General features: G+C 42.2%; 1 protein-coding gene across 3 annotated transcripts in view; it reads left to right on the top strand.

Annotated features, from left to right (window-relative positions):
• Positions 1-2755: 2755 nt before the first annotated feature.
• The window catches only part of DAB1 (DAB adaptor protein 1), a 1258287-nt gene continuing 1235256 nt past the window's right edge, over positions 2756-25786 (top strand). For 2 of the 3 annotated variants that reach the window (XM_064372403.1, XM_064372402.1), the window contains exon 1: positions 2933-3004. The gene's annotated coding sequence lies outside the window, so the exon portion shown is untranslated. Of the gene's footprint in view, positions 3005-25786 lie in introns of all 3 variants that reach the window. The other variant, XM_012442604.2, reaches the window with a different exon arrangement.

Below are 25786 nucleotides of genomic sequence, written 5' to 3'. Positions count from 1 at the left end.
TTTTTAAGGCCATAGATAGCTGAGCAAATCCTTAGACGATGCCCTTTAGTCTTCACAACTCCTGGGGAAGATAGTAATTCAATGTTTTAGATGAGGTAATTAAAACTTAGAGAGGTTCATAACTTGCTTAGAAACACACAAAAAATGACAGGAGAGATTGTAAATCAGGTCTCACATTCTCTCTGATTCCCATGCAGCAACCCAAAGGTACATCCATTAGCATCTGTTCTTTCCGTGATTTCCAACCCAGCAGTTGTGAGTAAGTTTCTGTGACCACTTAACATTTAAGATCCCTATCTGGACTTCAATGTACTAGTTTTGGAGCTGGAGAAACTGGCTTGGAAAAAGATGGAGAGAAGTGCAGTACATTGAGTTGGCCACAAGGGAATGAGTTGACTGTGTTGGAGATCTACGGTTCTGGGTTTCCATTGGGTAAATGCTTCGGAGTCCTGGAAATTATGCAACACCATTAGGGTTGGGGCCATTTGAAGCACGTGGGTATAGATAAGGAGAAAGTCAGAGCACCTGAGTCCAAATTCCAGCTCTGCTACTTCACCTGTTTGGGGTTTAGCTTTCTTATCTATTAAAGGGGGACACTATAAAATCATGCCTATTGTATCTCATTGAGTTTCTATGGTAGCAGTGGGGAGCAGGATCCTGGAAGCCTCTGGAATCTGTTATACTCTACTGACACAAGAAATTATCATGTGTCTCAGCTGAGAACCTTTCCTCTGGTTGCTAAGGGAGAAAGGACTGTCTGTTTTCCTTTCTTGCCATCTCTGGCTCTACACATCCCCCCACAGCCCTGTTTTCCTTTCTATTTTTATACTTTGAGTGCTTTGTATAATGATGTCCTGTATGCTTGAAAGTAGATGGGGGTGGGAGACAGGAAAAAATTGAAGGGACCTAAACAAAATGAAAATCTTTCCTGCTCGAGAAGATGACAGATGGGTTCAGGGGCTGGTTTTACAAATGCATGCATTCTCAGATGCTGAGAGAAGCTCTTCTTGAACTCAACAGGCAACCCCTGCCAGGCCCTGAACAGAACAGAGTGGTTGTAGGAGCACTCTAGACGTTCCTTGAAGACCTGAAGGTACAGAAATGGTGAACGTGAAATTAACGGTCATTTAGCACCTTAGGTGCCTTCCTTGTCTCATTTCATCCTCACAGTAATTTTATGAGAATATTTAGATTATCATTTATATTTTCCAGTTGAGGAAAAGGATACTCAGAGAGTGGTAGGAGAAACTCATACCTGGGTTCCCAGGATCGCTGTCCAGTAGCCTTTTTTTCCTAACAGAACTAGAGGAAGAGGGGAAGTTGCTGTGGTTGTGGAGGTCAGGGACTTGAAAGGGACTTTTATTCAGCACTGTGGGAGACTCTGATTGGATCCTCTGCTTCCACCCATGCCCCCTTCAGTCCATTCTCTGCACAGCAGCGGGAGTGAGCTTTTACGAATAAAAATTACACTCTCTCCAATCCCGTAACAGTTACATCTCTATTTAACCCCCAAAACTCCAGACTTAGCATCATATCAATTTGCCTTACTGAGCTTTCCCTATAAGACCAACCAACCTCTCCAACCTCTCCACCTCATCTCATGTCACCAACTCATCACTCTTGCTACATTCTAGCCACACTTCCTTCCTTCTGCTGTTCAGACACATTCTTGTTCCTGCTTCAGGGCCTTTGCACTTGTTTCTTCTATTTCTAATGACTGGTTCCTCATCATACAGATCTCAGATCAGTTGTCATGTGCTTGGAGGGCTCTTTCCCAAACGCCGAGCTTGATGTCCTACCCCCGTCATTTTCTATCACATGTTGCCATACATTTAAATTTTGGTCAATAGTGATCATTACTCTCCAACAGCTTCTTGCTGATTTCCTTTTTTATTTTCCATCTTACTAGACAGCAAGTTACAAGAGAATAAGAATTACTAGTCTGTGTTCTTTTGAATGTTCTGCCCGTCTCCATAAAGTAGAGATTGACTCATAGTAAGCACACAAAAAATATTTATTGATAAGTGAATTGTTACTGACATATAATTACCTAAGGAAGGGCAGACCTGCATTGGAAGAAGGAAGGCAAACTCTTATGATTTTCTATCACTTACCATGTATCAAGCCCTGTGCTCGTTTCATGTGATTCTCACAATTCTATGAGACATATGATTCCCATGTTGTAGACGAAGAAATGGAAGCTCAGTCATTTGGAGGTTGCTAAGACCACACAGCTACAACTGAAATCCTGGTGTGCCTGCTTCAGTGCCCACACACTTGATTGTGGAGTGTGCATAACATGTCTCAGGGGGTTATGTACTTGCAGGAGAGTGTGTGTCTGCTGCTGCAAAATCTTGCACCTATGAACACCCCAAGAAGGAGGAGGCTGTGTAAAAGCACGTGCAGGCCAAGACCCTAGAGGCAGCTCAGAGAGGGATCTCCCTAGTAAATCACTTTTTCTTAACCTGAAGTCCGTACTTCCTAGGGGAGCATACACAGAACTGCAGACGGTGAAGACTGCAGAATGGCTGCAAGTTGTAGACCTCACTGTGACTGTAGCAGAGAAGGGAGTCTGCGAGTGGGTGCTGAGGTCCTTCTCCCTCGGAGCTCACACTCGCCAGGTCGATCCGGCCGCGCCACTACTTCGGGCAACAGCATTCCGCGCTAGGTGGCGGAATGCTGAGGGGCTCCCCTATTCGGGGGAATGCGGTAGTGATGTATAAGGTATGAAAGATGTGGCCTGCAGAGAGCCGGCACTATCTCTACTGCTGCTGCTGTTGCTGCCGCTGCCTCTGCTGCCACCGCCACTACTGCTGCCAGCGGAGCTGCTGGGAGTGAGCATCCCCTCTCCGGGATACCCAGCTCCGCGGCACCTTTCGCGCGCCCTGGCCCCACAAGGACCTGCCAGCCCCAGGGAACAAAAGCGGAGCCCGCTCGCCCTCTGCTGCAGCCGGAGGATGAGTCGAGAGGGCTGACCGGAAAGTGTGGTCCTCGGCAGCTGGAGGTAGGAGAATATGTTGCGCCTGCCCGCCGCGGCGTGGGAGGCTCAGGGTGGGCGCGCCGGGGTAGGGGCGGCTGCGGGGGCCCATCTGTGCAGTGGGCGCTGCCCGGACCCGGCGAGGTGGTGGTTTGCAACGCTGAGCTGCACTACCCAGTGTGGGTCGGGCGCCGCGCTCCCGCGGCCGCGAGGGAGCCTCCTGGGTGGGAAGTGGACGCAGCTGGGGAAAAGTCTGGAGCCAGAAACCATGCAGCGGCTGCCGCGGCGGCTGCGGAGGGCTGCCCGCGGTACTTGGCTGCGAGCGTCTCGCCGCGGAGAGCGCGCAGGCGGCGGCTGCAGTGTGCGCAAAGTTTTGGGTGGCGCGCAAAGGCGCAGGCAAGGGCCGCCGCGCGGAGCCGCGCAAGTTGTGGCGGGAGCGCCAGGGCGACCCGGGAGGACCCCTCACGCGGACTCGCCAGAGACGGGGACCAGAGGCTCTTGCTCCCTGACTCCCCACCCAAGGCCAGGTTGACGCGCAGCCATTTAACCCTTCCTGGTTCAGGGAAGCAACTTCATCCGCGTCGACGACTGGACTTCCCGGTTGGCTGGGCAGCTTCGAGGCTCCTGGCAGGTTCATTCCTTCTGTGGTCTTGAGCATTTACTCCCTCAGTCCACGTTTTCTTCTCTGTCCACTTCTCTGTCTAGAAACCAGGCAAGCTGGCTAGGGGTCTCACCCGAAGTCTGTAATTTTAACCCTCGCGCCATCCGGATGCATGCTTGCTTTCTGCCCTCTCAGCTTGGCTCTTTGATGCTGCTTTGAAAAAACGAGATGATTAATCAATTAGGTTAGTGGCCAATTAGGCATAACCTTGTAGGAAAATAATTATGCCCGGGTGTCTGGGCTTTCACTGATGATGAGGTGGGAATCCAGCCCAGGTGGAGGGGCTGTTCCGAAAAGATAGGGCTGATCAGGGAATTTCTGGGAATTTAAGATTAAAAAGATTCAAATATACGGTGGTGGCGGAGGTTGTAAGGGTGCAGTAGGAGTGTGTGTGTGTACCAATTTTTGCCGAGAAAATTAACCCTTGGCAGCGCAGTAGGGGCAGACTTTGCAGGCAGCATGTTTCGAACAGCTCAGAAAAGGTGTGTCCCCTTGCTTTCCAAGCCCTCTCCTCTCCTCTCTTTCAGAGGGGCTCTTGCCTGTATAAATCGCCTTGTAGTAGCTTTGCTGCCGCTTTGGGAGGCTGAGTTCCAATGAATGCATTTTAGTTTCTTGTCCGAGGAATAGCGTCGTTGCAGACCGAGGTTCCTTACTGTGCCTTCCGAGGAGGCACATTCCCTCTGATCGTGTTAAATAAAGCAGTTATTAAATGGGTGCAAAAGGAAGACAATCTGTTTTCAGGGCTGGGAACTTCTGCGGCAGAGCGGGGTTTCCTTTTGCTTTTGGAATGACTGGCGGGGTTTGGCACTGCAGTATTACAATACAGCCATATTAAAAAGGTCTTCAGAGCTTAGAGCTCTCCACCACTGCAGACCCGTCTTCCACACACTTCCCTGCCCAGATCCTTCTTTCAGGGAACATGTAGTGGATTTCAAACATGCACCATTTGCATTTGAACCCTTTTCTGCCTCTATTTTAAGGTTCTTCTATCTGTTTATATATTTGGATGCTAGATAGTAAATTTCTTTTCTGAAGGCAAAAATCTAGCGGTGTTCCCAGGGCAGAGGGATTTTTGCAACAGGTCCTAGGTCTGGGTTTTCTAATAATAGATCTCCCTGGCATTTAGCAACCTGGGGCCCCAGTCTCTCCATCAGTGACCTGACAAGGGTTGGACCAAGAGGTCTCTGAAATCCCCTGCAGTGCTAACATTAGCTGGTTCTGAATTTTCTGGCTTTTTCTGAGCTGAGCGGAAGGAGTAGCTGAGCAGTACATGCAATGTGACAGCAGCAGTGCCACCTCTCTCGCAGTGGAAAGGAATGGGGGCTGGCCAAGGCTTATTGGCAAATAGGGATTTCCCAGCTGGAAGACTGCCTGGTGATACTGGTGTGCAGGGACAACTGGGAGCCACAGGCTTCACCTGCCTCCCTCAAAATGAATGGCCACCATTCAGCACTCTCTCTTTGACAAGATTTTTTTTTTTTCTTGAATCTGGACTCAGCTAGTTGCCTTGTAGTGACCACATTTGTCAATCAGATTCTTGCAAAAGCCTTGCTCCTTTTCTAAAACGGAATATTTTGTATATAGTGGGAAGGGATACAAAGTGAGAATATAGGGAGAGAGGAAAGAAGAGAGGGGAAGAGGAAAAGGAAGGAGTGGATGGGTGGGGGCAGAGCTAAGAAACAGAGAGGCAGAGATAGCTTAAGACTTCAAATACAACCAGACAATGGGAAAGAGGAAGCAGAGACAGAGAACTAGAGAAGGAGTGAGCAGAAGAAGGAAGCGATGCAGGAAGGGGAGGAAAAGCAGGGAGAGAAATACCACCCTAAGAGGGAGCTACCAGAGCCCACATGAAGCAAGACCAGTCTTACCACCTGGCTTAGAAAAAATGTAAAAAAAAAAAAAACCCTCAAATCGCACAAGACTCAATCCACGTAGGCTTGTAACCTGGAACTTAGCTTTGTCATAATAAGACAACTATTTATGAAATACACATTGTACCACAGAAAGTCATTAACTGTTTCTCCATTCATACCTGACTGGAGAGTCCAGTTGCTGGTATGGTGTTGGTGCTGGGAGGGGAGCTGTTTGCTTAGCAGACATGCTTCCTATCACCTGGAGAGTGTGCTCTTGCTTGGGGCAAGCTAGGTACTCCATTTGGACAGGCTGGGTTTCTCAACAATTTTGGAGAAGGTGTTTTTTATTTTTTATTTTTTGAAACTTGTTTTCCATCAAATGGACAACTTTTAAAATCATGTATTATTTATTTATTTAACACTGGGGAGAAATGAAAAATGAAGAATAGTAAACACTCTTACATGCCACCTGGAACTAGCAGTGATGACAAAATAATTTCAATTAATTTTCTCCTCTCCAGTCTTCTTGCCCCCATTCCAGCACATCTTCAGAGCCTCCCAGCTCATCTCCTGGTCTTCAGTATGGGACCTTCCACAGGTGTGATACATCTTTCTAGAACATGGCTCTGATCATGTTACTCTCAGATCAAAAACATAAAGTGCTCCCTATTGCCCAAGGCATACTGTTCCAATTCCTGACTATAGACTTCAAGGCCTTTCACCATCTGGCCTTCTTGCTCCTTCCTCGTGTTCTTGTGACACACAACAGACACACACCCTCACACCATACACACACTACCCTCACACTGCCACATCTACACACCTTCACACACACCTTCACACAGAATCACACATACTGTCACATACATGCACACATATTACATTCACACCACTCACACTTTCACACATTCATAAATACAAACTCCCCCCACATACACACAGCATCACATACAGCATTCTACACATATACACAGTATTAGGCCCTCTGTCAAACACACATACATAGCAGTACACTTACATTACACACTACCATACTCATGCACTCTACCCACATACATCACATGCGGCCTCACACACACTCACATCTGTGCACTCACATACACACTCATACCACACCTGTGCATCATATATGTCTTTCATACCTTTGCAGGTGCTACTTTCACTCCCTATCTGCGGAGTGTCTTCCTATTCCTTTGTCTTGTAGACTCTATGCATGCATTAGGATCCATCTTAAAAGTGACATCCACTCAGAGGTCCCTTTCTCTCAGAAAGCTCATGCTCCATCAGTACTCTTTAAATGCTCTCTTGAAGTGCTGTGTTACAAGCCTCCACGTGTTTGTCTCTCTCACAAGAATGAAATTTCCTTCAAAGCAGGGAGTGACTCTTTCCCCTATTCAATCTCAGGGTATATCACAGTCCTCTGCATGAAAGTATATGATTGATGGTTAATGACTACATTTGTTTTAAGAGCTTCTAATGGATGATTAACATCTTTGACACCTTCTAAACTTATTTGTTATTTTTTCTTAGTCATTTTTTGTTACCAATACTGATACATACTTTTTAAAGAAATTCAAATGATACAGAAGTGTGTAAAATAAAAAGTGACACCTTCCCTCATTCCACCTAAATACCTTCTATGTTTAATACACATTACTAAACATTGGCATTGCTCCTTTACTTTACATGATATTTTCCTAACTAGATTATATGCAGGAAACCTGCAACATATATTCATGTACATCCTCTTCATGCCTAATTCAATACTCTATGTTCAGGATGTGCCCAACAGCCATGGAATCAATGAACAGAGATTAGTTTGGTTTATACTTAAATAACTAGGTAGTTGGGTTTATTTTTAAGTAAATAGAACACTAATACTAGTTGGGTTTATTTTTTAAATTACATTAATAATTGTTTACTTGATCTTCACAAAAGGCCAGTGTGACTGATGTTGTAATCCTTATTTTACAGATAAAGAGAACTAGGCTTCAAGAAGTTACAAAGATTGGTCAGGTTAGAAACAAAACAAATAGTAGCATCTAGGTGGAATCAAACCCAGATCTCCTTCTTTTTGTTGCCTCTGTTTTTTTCCACTCTACTCTATTAGTGAGTCTGTGAGCACCTAGAGGCAGGTCATCTAATTCAGCTTCATATGCCCAATATTTGCTCAGAGCTTAAGAGTCGACAGAGCCCTTTAGTCCACATCTTCACAGTTGCCCTTCCAATTAGCTGTCCTTGTCCTTTTGCAGATGAAAAACAGAGGCACATGTGATAAGCTAATGCTATCTGGCCAAGTTCCTAGAGCCAGGAAGAAATGGAAGGTGTTGAACTCAGATCATTGGGTCTAGGGCTGATTCTGTATCCTTAGATTTGACAGTTGATCCCAGGAAGGAGCAGGTTACCTTCTGCTTTCACTTTAGTACAGTGACTGAATGGGGCAGACAGAAGCTGCTTCCTGGAGAGGGGTGGGCTTTGCTGACACTCGTGTCTAGGGACAGCATTGGCAGTGTGCATGTTTTCTGGGACAGTTTCATTAAGAGATATTCTTTTCCCCAATTCTGTTCTTCTGCATCTCGTTTGAATCAGAACCATGGACAGAGTCTGTTGCTTGATACTTCGGTGAGCAGTTGCGGACATAGTTCCTAGTTCTGTATGTGTGCTGCAAAATCTGATGGCATGGTTAAAAACCTTGGTGTTGGAATAATTTGTCATTGAAGCAGTGGTTACTGGAGGCCTCCAGAGCTTGACTTTGATAGCATCTGCCTCTGGGTAGTAGTGTAATTACAACTCTCAGTTACTGAGAGCTTGCTGTATGTCAGACACTGGGTTGAGCATACTACCTGTATTCTCTCGTTTCATCTTTCTAACAATCCTAGGAATAGTGCTATGATTCTCAGTTTATTCTCATATGGAACATGCCTAACACAATAAAAATTGGTAAGATATTTGCTGAGTTTTTGATGAGTAGAGAAGGAAACCAGGGATCAGAGACATTAAGTAACATGTCCTAGGCACAAGCTAGTGCATTTAAGAGCTTCGATATAAACTCAAGTCTTTCTGACTCTAGACACTGTAGTCTTTTGAGTACTTGTGCTTCTTCTAAATTGATAATCCTGAACAAGTGACATAATAGAGCTTGAACGTGCAAAAGCTTTTGTCCAACTCTTTTATTTAAGAGAGAAGGACATTTACTATGTGCAAGCTGTTGCTCCAAACACTTTAGATACATAAACTTGTTTCATCTTCACATTTCACAAATAAGGAATATGAGGCACAGCTTACTAGTAGAACTGGGATTTGAGCATGAGTAGTTTATGCCCTTTGCCACTTGGTTATATAAGACTCTGGGACCTGTGTAAGATCCTAGAGCTCCTCAGCAGTAGAACCATCATCACCATCACCACAACCCTCATCATTGTCATTGTTGACACTTTTGTAGCAGCTGTTTTTACTGTATACCTGTGCCTATGGGTACTTTTCATATGTTATTCTGTCAATTCTAAAAACAATCTCATATTTCCGTAGAAGGGAACTGAGGCTCAGTGAGGTTCAGTGAGTGCTTGGAGTCACATGACAAGTGAGAGAAGGACTGGGATGGGATTGGGACGTCGTGTGTCTAGTCTCAACATCTGTTCTCATTTTCTTTCTCCAGATTCTTTTATTCACTGATCCTTGTTGCTGCTCTTAAGATTCAGCAAAGCATGAAATGATGAAATTTTTCTTTCTTTTTTCATTGTCAACCCTTTGCTCAGAAGAATAATTTTCTAAAAAGACATAGTATGTGCATTTCAGGGGCCTGAGTTTTTCTTCCATCCTACTATCAGGCATCAGAAGTGCTACCTGATGATGCTGGATATTCTTTTCAATTTCTAGAAATGAAATAGTAGTACCTGTCTTGTTTAGTAATATGGTGATCAGAATAGAAAAGTTGTGATCCTTGTGATTTGAACCCTCACTTTGAGAGTAAAAGGCACCTTGTGAAAGATAGAAGAGAATGTTTCTCAGACTTAAGTAAACTGTCTTGGGCCACTGTGTGACACTAGCTGGTTTGGGCAAGGAAGTAATCATTACATGGTGACATTTAGGCTCTTTCCTCATTGGCAATAGTACAAGAATCCTATGTAATTAATAGCTCTTCACTTGGGAATTAAAAAAACAACCATGTTGCAGAGGACAAGATAAACAGTGACATCAGACAACCTTTCAATTTATCTGGCAAAGCACATGTGGTTCCCATCTCAAAAAGGCAGGTAGACTTCAAACAGGATGAATACCAAATAAAGAATTCATTTGTATTCACAGGCTTTTAATAAATAAAAACAATTTTTTTTCCAAAATGAGCTCTGAGCCATAGGTATTGAGACTGTTCGTTTAGTTTAAATGCAGAATACATCTTCTTATTTCAAAATGACCACTTTTTTTCTTTTTTTGGAAGCTTGAGCTCAGATCTTCAGAGACATTTTTTCTCCAAGCAAATATTTACAGCCAAGTTGGAAAGTGACAGGAAGGAGGTTTAAAATGAAAATGTTACCAAGCTGAAGTTTACATCTGAGTACAACACATGGTGTCACCATGGACAAAGTCCTAAGAACTCAAAATATTTTCAATTTGTAGAATTTGAAGAAACCAAGCTGTTTTCATTTGTTAAGGTTAACTCTAAAAATCACATTTTTGTACGTGCATCATCATGGTCACCATTTCCACTCCCTATCTGCTTGGTTTGATTCTAATCATGCGGCATCAGCCATTTGCTTATAGTTTATTTTCTTCCCTGCTTCTTCATATGAAGGTGAACCGTCTCAGGGTTAATTCCCCATGTTTATTTCTACTTCCTTACCTTTACTTATGCAGTTTTTCCTGCCTGGAACTTTCTCCCTCTTCAAATCTCCTCCAGATCTAATAGCCTCTTAAAGCGGAGGTCAGGTACCATGTCCCATATGAACTCTTTTAATTGACTTCACTCTATAATGACCATCAGTGACATTGGTTGTTTTCATCACTTTATCAACTTTTTGCCCAAATTGTACAAATAATACAAATTAATTGTAAAAAATTAAAAAGTATAAAATGATACAAGGGTTAGTAAAAATCACTTCAAATTCTAGTTATTTGCATTATCTATAATTTGGTACCATTCTTTCATTTATCTCTTTAGACCTATAACTACTAGCATATGTAGATGGATATAATTTACTTACTCTGCCTTGTTGTGGATATAATTATACATAATCTGCCTTATTATGTAGGCTGTTTACTTTTTATCCTGGATATCTACTTTTTAATACAGCTTTTTTGCTTGTTTACAAACTCACCTAACAACAATCCAGATACCTCTGTGTCTTCTAAGTTTCTACAATCGTTTACACATATGTACATTCACATACACACATATACAGAGTCAGGGATTTTTGTCGTTGGTTTAAATATGATATCATATATACATTTTTGCATTTGTCACTTAAAGCACTCTGGAAAGTTATTCTCCCTGTCTTCCAGCTCTCCTTGAGTCAATGAGTATATATATAAGTCATTATTTTCAATGGTTGTATAAAATTTAATGGAATGAGTATACCATGAAATTTTCAATCATTTTCCTTCTGATAGGCATTAACTTTTGTTCACTAATTTTTATAAACAATAATGAAATAAATATTCTTGTACACTTATTATTTTTAATGGATGATTTAACTTTTATGGGTAGATTCTCAAAAGTAATATTTCTTAGTCCAAGTGTATGTGCTTTTTAATGTTTTAATAGATGATGCTATATTGTTTTCTAAAGAGAATATAATAATTCACATTTCCATTAGCATATGTAAAGTAACATATTCCCCATATCCTTGACAGAAACATGTATTATCATTCTCTTTTACTTTTGCTAATTTGATAGGTAAGAAGTGATATCTCATCACTATTTTACTTTGTACTTTCCTGATGTCTGCCAAGGAGGAGCATCTTTTCACATTTGTCGTGAAAAGATTTGGATTTGCTTTTAAGTGGTAATTAATCATTTTGCCCATTTTTCTTTGGATGATTCTTTTTCTTATTTTGTAAAGGCTTCTTTTACATTATAGACAGTCATTTTTTTCTTTCAACTACATGGTGCATGATTTTCCCTCCCTAGAAGTATGGTCTGGTGTTATAATGATTTCTTTATTTATATGTGTTCAAATTAGACCAGGAGTTACTTGACAGTACTGAGGTATGTGATTCATCTTCAGGACATCCCATCTAGGGCAAGGCCCAAAGGGGCTTAGGTATAGAATAAATGGTTCTAACACTAACTATCCAAATGTATTTCATTTAACAATGGATTATAGGAAATAATTTATGTATGTGGCATAACATGGACTATGATGTTTCAAATAAGCAAAGTTTCAAGATGACTAATGTTCCGAAAATAATAAGCGAATTACATACTTCTCTGCTTTTTAAAAGAGTATTACTTAAAACACCGTAAATATCAATTACTGTGCTGAGCTATATCAATAATATTCTTAGGGGCTATTTAGAGACATGAGAGTATTTGCCCCTATATGTATGAGTAGCTCCAGACATATAGATGTATGGATTTTAAATTCTCCTATCTTTATGTGTGGATTTAAAATTCTCACATCTATGTTCTATACTTTTGTCATCTCTCCTCATCAGATTATGCTATTAGGTCTTGGTAATGTCAGTTTATCTGCCTTTAAAAATGACCCTGTATATTGTCAAACTCTTTAACAGCAAACAAAAAGAAAAGTGGTCCTTTTGCCTTTCTACTCACCTTTGTATTGTCTGTGGACGAATATATCAGGAACCATAACTATTGGAAATGTGGATATGATAGGAGTCAGTAACCACCAAATTTTGGCTTGGGTACCGTTCCTATGAATAAAATGCTTCAGCTTCCAGTGAAAGTATAGCTTTGGCTGCTTAGGTGTCTTTTTTGTTTCTTTCTTTGTTTTCAACTATATTCTGGGAAACTGAGGTTGCTGGATAGGTGAAGTGGTTGCATGCCATCTTAATTAATTAAGTTATAGGTCCTAATTTAATCAACTAAATGTAACCAAGATCTTAAATAAAGTACCTTAAGAGTGTATTTACAATGGTAAAAATACATTTCTCAGTCTTGTAAAAGTCTGAGTGTTTGCGGCAGATGCTCTAAGCTGTGAAGTTGTATCGGATCTGAATTTCTTTGAGCTTGTTGCTCCTTCATCCCTAGGACATTGCTTTCCATCTTCATGATCCACGATGGTGTGTCACCATATCCTTATTCTAACTGGATGGCAGAAAGAAAGAAAATAAGTCAGGCGAAGACCTGCCCATTTTTTTTAAGTGTATGACCAGAAGTTGCACTCATAATTTTATTTTACATTCTTATGGACACATCAACTGGCCATTTTTAACAGAAGAGAGACTAAGGAATATAGTATTTTTCTGCATGACCATGTGCCAGAATTGAGGTTCTATTTTGGGAATGTGGGAAGAATGGGTGTTAGTGGACAGTGTGGCAGTCCCGGCCATGCCTACTCTCATTATTCTGGTGTCCCCTCAATTTGCTTGTAAGATGGAGTGCAAGGCAGCAGTTGCCTACATCTTTTGCACCCCACGTCCTACTGTTGTGTGGAGTGTAAAATAGTTACTCAGCAAAGACAACTTTATATTTAATCTTTCCCTTCTTGTTTTAATGATGGGAAAATGCAGGGAAGAGAATTTGGTTTGATAATGACTTGAGGCTCTGGGACGAGAAACCCTTGGGTTTCTTAGCTGATTTTTCTGTAGTTTAGTTCATGTGCTGTCTAGTCCTTTATTGCTCCACTCAGTTTTTTAAATTTTTATTTCTTACTTATTCCTCATTTTCAGCTCTGAGAGGTTTAGGTGTGGAGAACACATGGTTTGGAAACAGGTGTATTTGGACAACTCTGTCAAGGAAGGAAATCAGCCCCCTGAAAATAATATGAGCAGAAGGTTTGAGATTATGACCTCTTGCAAAAGGGTCCCCTGGTAATCAACAGATTGCATCTCCTAGCTGAAGTTTCTGCACTCCATGAGCTCCCATTGACTTTCTAATTAACATGAAGGCATCCTTTTCCTTATTCCAGACAGGCTCTGGAATTGGGTTTGCTCTAGCCAAATGGCTGATTCTAACTTGTTCTCTGTTTCCAAAGCACAGTGTGATCTTATTCTTTTTAGGAAGTAGGATTTCAAGGGATGAAATTTAAACATGCCCTTTCTTCCTCCAAGTTAAAAACCAAATGGGAAGTAAATATTGGAGTTTGACAGACATGAAAGCGTGCACCTTACTTCTGTTAAAATTTGATTGGAGAATTTAGGTTGTGCAGCTACTTCAAGCTTCCTAAGTTGGTCAGAGCTGGATAGCTCCAGGAAAGCAGTGAAGGAAGATCTTCTAAGATTAGAAGCTCTAAATGACATAAGAGAAGGAGCTGTTCTGTCTTGTCAATTAGGTTCTTAGTTGCAGATGACATCATTTAAGCCGAAAGGGATTTATTAAGGGGTGTTGGGTAGTCTACAGCATTCCAGGAGGGGCCTGAAAGCCAAGCTTGAATGTTGGATAGATGGCCAATCATATCATGGAATTGTTGGAGTGGACACAACACTGTTGCTAGGAACAGATAGAAGGATCTTCATCTGAACTGCCCCGGAAGTTACTCTCTGTGCATATGGTATATACCTTCTGTCATTTTACACACCCTTCTAAGCCTCATGTAAGTATGTCTGCTTAGTGTCTCCAAAGTACTGTGTAGTTACTTCTGGTTCCCATGCGGAAGTATAAGAAAGCATAAAAATGGGGCTAGAATGATGCTGAGAGAGCCTATAGCATGTCTGCAATAGCCATACAAATTTGCTCTTTTTCTGATTTCACCTAAAAGATAAATCAATCCCTTTTCTCTGAAGAGAGAGGCTGGAGGTGCCACTGCCTTGCTTTTCCTCTCTGGGCATTGGAGTGGAAGTAGGCTGTAATGTTCCCATTGAACATCGCACATTTGCTTACAAATCCTTAGGTGCTACAGTGGCAAACAGGATACCCCAAACTTTGTAACATAGCAGAAAAGCTCCTTTTTGGCTTGTACCCATTTTTTTCCATATCATTCCTCTCTAGTATTCTTTCTGTTCACTGTCTGGTCCTCTCCTCTGGGCTCCATCTATTCTGAACTACCTGGAAGTCACTTGAATATGTCCCTGCTCTCCCATGTCTCTACTGTCCATACCAGCTGTCCCTTCTCCTTCAATCATGAGCAAAATGCCCTTTGTGCCTTGTATCATTTGACACATTTACCCTTCATGATGGAAGCATCATTTCCTCTTGGAAGCATTCTTTGCTACCTCCTAGACTGGGTGAGGTGACCTTCCTGGACGTACCCAAAGCAATCACTTCTGTTTTTTAACTCAGCACATAGCATTGAGACCCTTGGTCTATCCTGCTGCTTGTATTCCTGTGAGCTTCCTAAGAGCATGGTTTATATCTTTGTATCTTAATAGCTAGCACAATTGCAGGTACTTAGTGGTTGTTCAAATGAGTACAATAATGAATTAGAGGGTACTGCCAAAGGACACGGGCTTGAAGTTAGAACTTGACTTTGCCACCACATAGTCGTATCGCTTCAGACAAGTTAAACATCATAGTTCTATGAAGGCTAAATATAATAAAATGATGCATGTACAGTGCTTACCAAACACATAGTAAATACTCACTAAGTGTTGGCTATTATTTTTTGTTATAACAAGATTATCATTAGTGCTTCAGGTGCTCAATATATGAAAATGATCACTAGTCCACTTTCTGGACTAACATGTAAAGTGGTAATCTGTGACATTTCCATTTGCTGTAGAACTACACCAAAATATGTTGAAGCCAGCAGTGGCTGCAGAAGAGGGATGAAAATAGACAGAAATTGACAGAAGTCACTATCAGGCAAAATCTGTTACGAAGCATTTCAGTGACAGTGTGTGAGAATGCGTCTTGACATCGGGTTTCAGTAATTGTACTGTCACCAGGATTTTGTGAACAATTCTGCCTCCTTTACATACTTTTTTCTTTCTTTAGAATTTTTTTTTTTCACTTAAAAAAATGACCCCGAGGTGATACTGAAAACAGTGTCAAAACTTCAGGGAAGGTCAAACACTTTCCAAGGGATTGCCTGGAAGCATACATCCTGCTGTGTTTTCTCTGTGCCTGTGCAATGTTAACACAGTAGGAGCTTCAAGTTGATGTCGAAAACCAGCTTGGAATATGGCAAATGTGTTCTTCGTGCCAACCTCCCAGCATAATGTCTTACATAGAGTACATGGATTTTCATCTGCGTAAGTGCAAAACCTTCTTTTTCTGTCTTTTCCCTGTGGGTCATACTGATTTCACTATATTCAATTCAGCAAACATTTATTGAACCCCTACTGTGTGCAGGGAACTCTACTGATTCTCTCCTTCTGTGCCTGTTTTTCTTACGACATTAGCATTACTGCTTTATTAGAAGTAATGGCTTGTGTTAAAGGAAAAATAGGAGTAGCTAGCATCTACTGTTTTTAAGGGAACAGCATATGCATTTTGTTTTGAGATGAACACCACTTTATTTCTTTGTGTAATTTTTAAAATTTAAGTTCCGGGATACATGTGCAGATCATGCAGGTTTGTTACATAGGTATACGTGTGCCAGGGTGGTTTCCTGCACCTACTGACCCATCCTCTAAGTTCCCTACCTTCACCCCCCCACCCCACAACACCCCACAGCAGGCCCTGGTATGTATTGTTCCCCTCCCTGTATCCATGTGTTCTCATTGTTCAACTCCCACTTATGAGTGAGGACACAGCATAAGCATTTTTTATTACTAGATTTTATAGAAATATTTCTTGTTATTGGGGCCTATATTGAAGTATAGTGGGGAGAGGAAGTAAAAGGACTAAGAACATAGTCCCAATATGATGTATGATCTTGAGCATGTTAACTTCTCTGGGTTTTAGTTTCCAGTGGTTATTAAGAATCTTTTGGCTCCAATATATTATGATACAAAAAAACTGTAAAAGCAACATAAAGTTTGGATTTACTGTGTTTGTGTGAACAGTATAGTGGATTTGGCATTAGGAGCTTGGTTTGAACTAGAGCATTGACGTTTGGCATGTGTGGTGTTCGGTTTGAGCTTCAGCCTCCCTTCTCTATAGAATGGGGACGTTGCCTCTTACCTTTCCTGCTGCATAAAGTTGTTGTGAAAGTTCAAAGTTATGATGCATGTGAAAGTGAATTATGAATAACAAGGGACTATTTACACCCAGATATAATCTCCTATTTCTGTTAATAATCACCTTGATTTCAATATGTTATTCCAATGAACACTTTTGCATTTGGCCTTCTGGGTTGCTTGAAGGAAACACTGCCTTTCAGTTTTTGTTTCTGTTTTTCTCCCTGAAGCAGTCACAGAGTATCTCAAGTGAGTGGGTGCTGTGTTCCCTGTGTGTCTTTCCGATGAACACTCATCTTGGGTCTCAGAGCCTGACTGAGTGCATAATATTTTGTGTGTTAGCCTGAAAGGAGCCCATTTGTTCCCTGATAGATGAGCTGCTCCTGTGAGCCTCTGTCCCTTGGCACCTGGGACTGTATGCATGGGAGAATCCAGCCGTGGATCTCAGAAACCTTTTCGAAAGTTTATTGGAAGAAGGGAGAACACATTTCTTTGCAGGTTGTTCCCTCCTTCCTTGGCTTTGGCTCATTAGTCAGAGCAGGACAAGTTTGGGGGTTGAGGGGTGGGTAGGAGGGCAGGGCTGCCGGCCAAGGGGTGAGCCCAGGATCCTGACAGCCTTGCTCTGGCCTTTTTGCTGCCCCTGGCCAACAGGTGGCCAATTAGCTTTAATTGGAAGGTGTATTGCTGCACGTGGTTTGGGGTGGCTTGTGGAAGCGTGCTTCCTGTAGCAACTTTCCCTTATTTTGGCCCCAGGCCTGACCTGATCTCATTTCCTCCAAAAAAGAAGACCTCTCTCTCTTTGGGCTGTGAATGGCCTGGTCTAAGGGCCAAAGAGACAGCTTCTCTCCAGACTGTAGTCACTGGGTCTCCTGAATAAGGGCTAAGCTGCCCAACTAGCCCCTTATTTGGGTTCCTGGTGGATTTTGCAGTTCGGTTCACTGAGGGTGATGCTGTTGTTCTCTGTACCAGATGTGGGTCATCTCAGTCCTGGTCTCTCTTTTTTTTTTTTTTAATTTTTTATTTTAGGTTTTGGGGTACATGTGAAAATCATGCAAGGTTGTTGCATAGGTGCACACGTGGCAGTGTGATTTGCTGCCTTCCTCCCCTTCACCTATATCTGGCATTTCTCCCCATGCTATCCCTCCCCAACTCCCCACCCACCCCGTCCTCCCTACTCCCCCCCAACAGACCCCAGTGTATAGTGCTCCCCTCCCTGTGTCCATGTGTTCTCATTGTTCAACACCCACCTATGAGTGAGAACATGTGGTATTTGATTTTGTGTTCTTGTGTCAGTTTGCTGAGAATGATGGTTTCCAGGTTCATCCATGTCCCTACAAAGGACGCAAACTCATCACTTTTGATGGCTGCATAATATTCCATGGTGTATATGTGCCACATTTTTCCTGTCCAGTCTATCATCGATGGGCATTTGGGTTGGTTCTAGGTCTTTGCTGTTGTAAACTGTGCTGCAATGAACATTCGTGTGCATGTGTCCTTATAGTAGAACGATTTATAATCCTTTGGATATATACCCAGTAATGGGATTGCTGCGTCAAATGGAATTTCTATTTCTAGGTCCTTGAGGAACTGCCACACTGTTTTCCACAATGGTTGAACTAATTTCCACTCCCACCAACAGTGTAAAAGTGTTCCTATTTCTCCACATCCTCTCCAGCATCTGTTTTCTCCAGATTTTTTAATGATCGCCATTCTAACTGGCGTGAGATGGTATCTCAATGTAGTTTTGATTTGCATTTCTCTAATGACCAGTGATGATGAGCATTTTTTCATATGCTTGTTGGCCTCATGTATGTCTTCTTTTGCAAAGTACCTGTTTATATCCTTTGCCCATTTTTGAATGGGCTTGTTTGTTTTTTTCTTGTAAATCTTTTTTAGCTCGTTGTAAATTCTGGATATCAGCCCTTTGTCAGACGGGTAGGCTGCAAAAATTTTTTCCCATTCTGTTGGTTGCCGATTCACTCTATTGACTGTTTCTTTTGCCGTGCAGAAGCTGTGGAGTTTGATCAGGTCCCATTTGTCTATTTTGGCTTTTGTTGCCAATGCTTTTGGTGTTTTGGTCATAAAGTCCTTGCCTATGCCTATGTCCTGAATGGTTTTGCCTAGGTTTTCTTCTAGGGTTTTTATGGTGTTAGGTCTTATGTTTAAGTCTTTAATCCATCTGGAGTCAATTTTAGTGTAAAGTGTCAGGAAGGGGTCGAGTTTCTGCTTTCTGCATATGGCTAGCCAGTTTTCCAACACCACTTATTGAACAGGGATTCCTTTCCCCATTGCTTGTTTTTGTCAGGTTTGTCAAAGATTGGGTGGTTGTAGATATGTTGTGTCGCCTCCGACGCCTCTGTTCTGTTCCATTGGTCTATATCTCTGTTTTGGTACCAGTATCATGCTGTTTTGATTACTGTAGCCTTGTAGTATAGTTTGATGTCCGGTAGTGTGATGCCTCCTGCTTTGTTCTTTTTGCTTAGAATTGACTTGGCTATGCGGGCTCTCTTTTGGTTCCATATGAAGTTTAAGGTGTTTTTTTCCAGTTCTGTGAAGAAGGTCATTGGTAGCTTGATGGGGATAGCGTTGAATCTGTAAATTACTTTGGGCAGTATGGCCATTTTCACAATATTGATTCTTCCTAACCATGAACATGGACTGTTTCTCCATCTGTTTGTGTCCTCTCTTATTTCGTTGAGCAGTGGTTTGTAGTTCTCCTTGAAGAGGTCCTTTACGTTCCTTGTTAGTTGTATTCCTAGGTATTTTATTCTCTTTGTAGCAATTGTGAATGGCAGTTCGTTCTTGATTTGGCTCTCTTTAAGTCTGTTATTGGTGTATAGGAATGCTTGTGATTTTTGCACATTGATTTTGTATCCTGAGACTTTGCTGAAGTTGCTTATCAGTTTCAGGAGATTTTGGGCTGAGACGATGGGGTCTTCTAGATATACAATCATGTTGTCTGCAAATAGAGACAATTTGACTTCCTCCTTTCCTAATTGAATACCCTTTATTTCCTTTTCTTGCCTGATTGCTCTGGCTAGAACTTCCAGTACTATATTGAATAGGAGTGGTGAGAGAGGGCATCCTTGTCTAGTGCCTGATTTCAAAGGGAATGCTTCCAGTTTTTGCCCATTCAGTATGATATTGGCTGTTGGTTTGTCATAAATAGCTTTTACTATTTTGAGATATGTCCCGTCTATACCTAGTTTATTGAGAGTTTTTAGCATAAAGGGCTGCTGAATTTTGTCGAAGGCCTTCTCTGCATCAATTGAGATAATCATGTGGTTTTTGTTTTTGGTTCTGTTTATGTGGTGAATTACATTTATAGACTTGCGTATATTGAACCATCCTTGCATCCCCGGGATGAATCCTACTTGATCATGGTGGATAAGCTTTTTGATGTGCTGTTGCAATCAGCTTGCCAGTATTTTATTGAAGACTTTTGCATCTATGTTCATCATGGATATTGGCCTGTAGTTTTCTTTTCTTGTTGAGTCTCTGCCGGGTTTTGGTATTAGGATGATCTTGGTCTCATAAAATGATTTGGGAAGGATTCCCTCTTTTTGGATTATTTGGAATAGTTTCAGTAGGAATAGTACCAGTTCCTCTTTGTATGTCTGGTAGAATTCGGCTGTGAACCCATCTGGGCCTGGGCTTTTTTTGGGTGGTAGGCTCTTAATTGCTGCCTCGACTTCAGACCTTGTTATTGGTCTATTCAGGGTTTCAACTTCTTCCTGGTTTAGGCTTGGGAGGAGGCAACTGTCCAGGAATTTATCCATTTCTTCCAGGTTTTCTAGTTTATGTGCATAGAGTTGTTTGTAATAATCTCTGATGATGGTTTGAATTTCTGTGGCATCTGTGGTGATATCCCCTTTATCATTTTTTATTGCATCTATTTGGTTATTCTCTCTTTTCTTTTTTATTAGTCTGGCTAGTGGTCTATCTATTTTGTTGATCTTTTCAAAAAACCAGCTCCTGGATTTATTGATTTTTTGTAGGGTTTTTCGTGTCTCTATCTCCTTCAATTCTGCTTTGATCTTAGTTATTTCTTGTCTTCTGTTAGGTTTTGAGTTTTTTTGATCTTGCTCCTCTAGCTCTTTCAATTTTGATGATAGGGTGTCAATTTTAGTTCTCTCCTTTCTTCTCATGTGGGCACTTATTGCTATATATTTTCCTCTAGAGACTGCTTTAAATGTGTCCCAGAGATTCTGGTATGTGGTGTCTTTGTTCTCATTGGTTTCGAAGAACATCTTTATTTCTGCCTTCATTTCAGTGTTTATCCACTCTACATTCAGGAGAAAGTTGTTCATTTTCCATGAAGCTGTGCGGTTCTGGGTTGGTTTCTGAATTCTGAGTTCTAACTTGATTGCAGTGTGGTCTGAGAGACTGTTTGTTATGGTTTGCGTTCCTTTGCATTTGCTGAGGAGTGATTTAGTTCCAATTATGTGGTCAATATTAGAGTAGGTGTGATGTGGTGCTGAGAAGAATGTATATTCTGTGGATTTGGGCTGGAGAGTTCTGTAAATGTCTATTAGGTTTGCTTGTTCCAGGTCCGAGTTCAAGTCCTGGATATGCTTGTTAATTTTCTGTCTTGTTGATCTGTCTAATATTGACAATGGGGTGTTGAAGTCTCCCACTGTTATTGTGTGGGAGTCTAGGTCTCTTTGTAATTCTTTAAGAACTTTCCTTATGTATCTGGGTGCTCCTGTATTAGGTGCATATATATTTAGGATCGTTAGCTTTTCTTGTTGCATTGATCCCTTTACCATTATGTAATGTCCTTCTTTGTCTCTTTTGATCTTTGTTGCTTTAAAGTCTATTTTATCAGAGATGAGAATTGCAACTCCTGCTTTTTTTTGCTCTGCATTTGCTTGGTAAATCTTCCTCCATCCCTTTATTTTGAGTCTTTGTGTATCCTTGCATGTGAGGTGGGTTTTCTGGATACAGCACACTGATGGGTTTTGGCTTTTTATCCAATTTGCCAGTCTGTGTCTTTTGATTGGGGCATTTAGTCCATTTATATTTAGGGTTAATATTGTTATGTGTGAATTTGATCCTGTCATTTTGATGCTAGCTGGTTGTTTTGCCCATTGGTTGATGCAGATTCTTCATTGTGTTGCTGCTCTTTACCATTTCGTGTGTTTTTGGAGTGGCTGGTACTGGTTGTTCTTTTCTACGTGTAGTGCCTCCTTCAGGAGCTCTTGTAAAGCTGGTCTGGTGGTGATGAAATCTCTGAGTTCTTGCTTGTTCACAAAGGATTTTATTTTTCCTTCACTTATGAAGCTTAGTTTGGCTGGATATGAAATTCTGGGTTGAAAGTTCTTTTCTTTAAGGATGTTGAATATCGGCCCCCACTCTCTTCTGGCCTGTAGGGTTTCTGCTGAGAGATCTGCTGTGAGTCTGATGGGTTTCCCTTTGTGGGTAACCCGACCTTTCTCTCTGGCTGCCCTTAGTATTTTCTCCTTCATTTCAACCCTGGTGAATCTGATGATTATGTGCCTCGGTGTTGCTCTTCTAGGGGAATATCTTTGTGGTGTTCTCTGTATTTCCTGGGCTTGAATATTGGCCTGCCTTGCTAGGTTGGGGAAGTTTTCCTGGATAATATCCTGGAGAGTATTTTCCAGCTTGGATGCATTCTCTTCGTCACATTCAGGTACCCCTATCAAACGTAGATTAGGTCTTTTCACATAGTCCCATATTTCTTGTTGGCTTTGTTCATTCCTTTTTATCCTGTTTTCTCTAATCTTGCCTTCTCGTTTTATTTCATTGAGTTGATCTTCGACCTCTGATATCCTTTCTTCTGCTTGGTCAATTCGGCTGTTGAAACTTGTGCATGCTTCTCGAAGTTCTCGTGTTGTGTTTTTCAGCTCCATCAATTCACTCATATTCCTCTCTAAGTTGTCCATTCTTGTTAGCATTTCGTCAAGTCTTTTTTCAAGGTTCTTAGTTTCTTTGCATTGGGTTAGAACATGTTCTTTTAGCTCACGGAAGGTTCTTATTATCCACTTTCTGAAAGCTGATTCTGTCATTTCATCACACTCATTCTCCATCCAGTCTTGTTCCCTTGCTGGTGGGGAGTTGTGCTCCCTTGTAGGAGGAGAAGTGTTCTGATTTTGGGTGTTTTCATCCTTTTTGTGCTGGTTTCTTCCCATCTTTGTGGATTTATCCACCTATCGACTTTGTAGTTGCTGTCTTTCTGATTTTGATAATTTTAAGTCTGCAGCAGCAGAACTCATAAACCCCCTTTTTCTTCCCTCCTGGTGTTCTGTCCCAGGGATTTAGTGCTTTATGTTTTTTCGCTGTTTTGTTGTTGCTTTCCCTGCCCACAAGGTGGCAGCCTAGTTGCACTCAGCCTGCAGAGGCTTCGCTGAGCTGTTGTGGGCTCCGCCCAGCTTCCTTGTGAACTTCCCTGCAGTCCTGTTTATATGGGTGTAGTTAGAACTGCTTCCGCTATGTTAGCCCGCCCCTGTAGTGATGGAGTCTCTGTAGTGGCGGGTTACCTTGGTTATGGCAAATTGCCCTGGGAACTGCAGGGTGTGTCCTAATGGAGGACGCCCCTCCCCCACAGAGCTGGTCCGACCCGGGTTCAGTTGTGTTTCCTGTGGCGCTTTCTTTGCTCTGGAATATCCTGGCTTGACTCCCTGTTTCAGCTCCCCTTGCTGGCTTACCGGGGACTCGGTCTCACTCTGCAGGAGGAGCCACTGCCCCTGCCTCAGGGTGCAGGCTGAGCAGCTGCGCCAGTCAAACCAGCTGCGCTGGCGACCCGTGGGGCTCTTCTGCTTGTGAATCTCCTGGTCTGTGGGCAGTAAAAATCCGCTGCCCAGTGAGCTGTTGAGTCAGCTGAAGTGGCGGCTCTGAGATTCGTGGTGCGTTTTTGCCTGGGGAATCTCCTGGCTTGACTCCCTGTTTCAGCTCCCCTTGCTGGCTTACAGGGGACTCGGTCGCACTCACTCTGCAGAAGGAGCCGCTGCTCCCTGCCTCAGGGTGCAGGCCTAGTGGCCGCGCCACTCAAGCCAGCAGCACTGGCAACCTGTGGTGCTCTTCCCCCTGTGAATCTCCTGGTCTCTGGGCAGTAAATATCCGTCTGGAAATGCGGTGTCCACTCACCCTCTGTGCTTTCTCTCGGAGCTGCAATCGCGAGTTCCTCCTAATCGGCCATCTTGGATCTCTGGAGTCCTGGTCTCTTGTAATACCCTGCTGATACAGGATGATTTCAAAGTGCAAGAGAGAGACCCAGAGAGATCATTTTGCCATAACTGCTTCCTTCACCCCTCTCGCTATACACACCCATGCATACCCTTTACATTACAGGCAAATTGAATTAATGATATAACCAGAACTAGGGTTCAGGGCTCCCAATCGAAGAGGGAATGGGTGTCTGGCTCTCACATTAGTAGAACTTTGTTTCCTAATTTTTTTACCCTTATAGCCCAGGTGCTTAGAAAATTCTAGTGAAATAAATATATAAGGACTTCGAAATAGAATGTTTTCATGGTTCAGCAATTGAGTGCTGCATTCAGATCCCAGTTCTACCTCTTACTAAATATCTGACCTTCAACAAGCTACTTAACATATTCAAATTTCAGTTTCCGTTGCTGTAAAATAGGGATGAGAATAATCGGACTTACTTCACAGGATGCCTGTGGGCATTAAAGGAGATAAGCATTTGGCTCAGAGCTCAGAGTAATATTTCATTAAATGTTAGTTACCATTTCTAATGAGCTACCTAACTCTCCATCCATTACACAGATGAAGATACTGAGGCAGGATGTGTGACGAGGGGGTGGATTAACTTGTCCAGTATTACACTAACTAGACACAGGGCCAGGAATAGATTCTAATCTACATTTTCTTTCCACTTCATCGTTACTCATATCTGAGAAGCAAGTCTATCCTGTACTTTTCCTTCAACCAGATAAATACCTGTCTTTCTCTTTTTTCTCTTACCCATTTCCTCCAGACTTTGTACCTACAGAGTCTAGGAATTCTGCTTCTATGGGACTGCATGAAGGTCATAGGCTCTGGATGTCACTTGCTCTGGTCAAGCCTTCAATGGCTCTCCATTGCCTCAAGATGAAGTACAATCCCTTCATGATCTGGCCCAGGCAGTCTGATTATAGGGAACCACTGGCAGTTCCTGTGTGTGCCCTGCTCTTGTTCACTTCTGAGCCCTTGACATCCTGGGACAGGGTTTGTTGAGTGAATGGTGATGAGTGACTCAGAGCCCTTCTAGCTTTCCAGAGAACTGTGATTCTAGCACTCCTATGGGAATAGACAAGTGAACCCAGCAGGAGGAGGTCCCACTCCTTCCATGCTGACAGCCCCCTGCCTTGTCCATCCTTGTCCCTCTCCTGATGGCTGAGCACATTGCCTGCTTGGCAGGCATTTCTGCCCCACAAGACTGTTTTCCACTCAGTGTGAAATGTCATTTTTGCAGGGTTCTCTCTTGCTCTGCCTCTGGGCATCCTGCATTCTTCCCCTCTTGTCACCTACTGCAAGGAATGCCAGTGCCTGTTAACTTGTCTGGGAGTGCCAGAAGGCAAGGACCATATCTGTTTTGCTCTCTATTGTAGCTCCAGTCCTTGGCAGTCAATAACCAATAAATATTTGCTAAATGAATGAAAGAATGAATGAATTCAGGATTGGATCAGTGGCAGGGAAGCAGACAAGCATGAGTTAGGAAAAGAATGTGTGGTCTCAAGTCCTGGCATATCTGACGTCTCTAGCTCAACTGATTGTAAACATTGGGCCTAGCCTTTATTTTTCTCATTATGTTTAAAACCCACCAGTCGCCCAATAGTATAATTTCCTAAGTGGTTTCATTTTAGCTCTGCTAATTGAAAAGAACTGAGTGCTTTTTGAAGGCTGACTTTGTGTGTGGCTGTCACTGGTGAGAGTCAAGACTGGTTGTCAATCACTGACAATAGCTTGCCGTTCTGGAATAATTTAAGTTTAGGTCTTTCTTTCACTCAGGCATTCATACTCTGTTATATGTTTTCATACTGAGCTGAGAACAATCTGGGGTGAGAAACTGTCATGTGTTCTAGGAGCTGAAATGGAGATTTCTTTTTTGATTTCAAATTCTTACAGTCTGTGGCTCAGAGTAGCTTGAAG

This window comes from Aotus nancymaae, unplaced genomic scaffold (assembly GCF_030222135.1).
Source record: "Aotus nancymaae isolate 86718 unplaced genomic scaffold, 86718_ANA_hifiasm-v0.15.2.pri h1tg000007l, whole genome shotgun sequence".
NCBI classification, from domain to species: Eukaryota; Metazoa; Chordata; class Mammalia; order Primates; family Aotidae; genus Aotus; species Aotus nancymaae.
This window is presented reverse-complemented; position numbering and strand designations above follow the sequence as displayed.